The 1,148-nt window shown below is 37.5% G+C and overlaps 1 protein-coding gene across 1 annotated transcript in view; it reads left to right on the forward strand.

The window, feature by feature from the left end:
• Abcg2 (ATP binding cassette subfamily G member 2 (Junior blood group)) overlaps nucleotides 1-1,148 on the forward strand; it is a 196,771-nt gene that overhangs the window by 26,856 nt on the left and 168,767 nt on the right. The gene's annotated exons all lie outside the window — the stretch shown is intronic.

The raw sequence follows: 1,148 nt of genomic DNA on the forward strand, positions 1-1,148 counted from the left end.
CTATCAAGCCACTATCTTTTCAAAGGTATAAATAACATAGTTTTGTTTTGCTTCTGGGGTCGTCCATTTGTATACATAGGGAATCACCAAGAATCACCAAGGCGGCAGTAATGTGAGAGAGTGTGACAGTGTGCCAGGAGCTAAAATTACTGACAAATGAGAAAGTCCTGGAGGCAGAAAATAACAGCATCCATGAGGAGTAGTAAGTGATAAAGTTTAATGACATGATGACATGGAATTAAAACCTGAGATCTTTGTGGGAAGTTCGTAGATGATATACTTTGTGATGTTCATGTTTTGCAGTGGTTTCGCTTCTCATAATATGTAATATCAGAAAGTGGAATCCCCAGTGTATTGATAACCTTAAAAGTGTTTCCTTAAAAACTTTTCATGCTTTAATCACAAGAGGGAGCTAAAGTCCAGAAAATGATTATTTTTATCTCCAGCTAGAACAATGATACTTGACAGTAGAAGGAACCAGTATTAATAATTTTTGAGGATTAATTTATAAACAACTGGGATTTTCCTCACGCAAAACAGAATGTGTTCACAGCCTGCCCTGCCCAGTCTCAGCCTGGGAAATTTAACAGTGAGCCAGTTTAGGGCACCAAAAGCTTTAATTCCTTGTAATAGTTTTGATATGCAAGCAGGTAGGAAGGGTAAAGCATCTAAAAGAGAAAGTGGAGGCTTTGCTTTCTATTTTACATCACTAATTCTATTTATTCCCAATCCCATTGTCTCTTCAGTGTAATCCTAGTATGTGCAATGAAAAGAATTGCTTGATTCCCTGAAGTATCCTGGTCATTCATTCCAAAACAATCCAAACTATTCTCTAAATTGCATAATTTAAACCAGGCATGGGACACATGTTTGCAATCTCAGCATTTGGCTACGTAGTGAGTTCAAGACAGCCTGAGTTACACAGAGACCCTATCTCTAAGTAAATAAATAAATAAATAAATATCCTCGTTTTAGTTATGGATTTTTTATTTTCTTTATTACATGACATTTATTTCTCCATTTGTTTTACTTCTTTTTTTTAAAATTTTATTTATTTACATGTGTGTGTGTGGCCAGCTCAGCCCACCAGGGGGCGGGGCTGGCTGGCATGTGGTGCTGGGGGATTGAACCGCGGTCCCTGTGTTTTG

This window comes from Octodon degus, unplaced genomic scaffold, assembly GCF_000260255.1.
Source record: "Octodon degus isolate 3935 unplaced genomic scaffold, OctDeg1.0 scaffold00272, whole genome shotgun sequence".
In the NCBI taxonomy this organism is placed as follows: Eukaryota; Metazoa; Chordata; class Mammalia; order Rodentia; family Octodontidae; genus Octodon; species Octodon degus.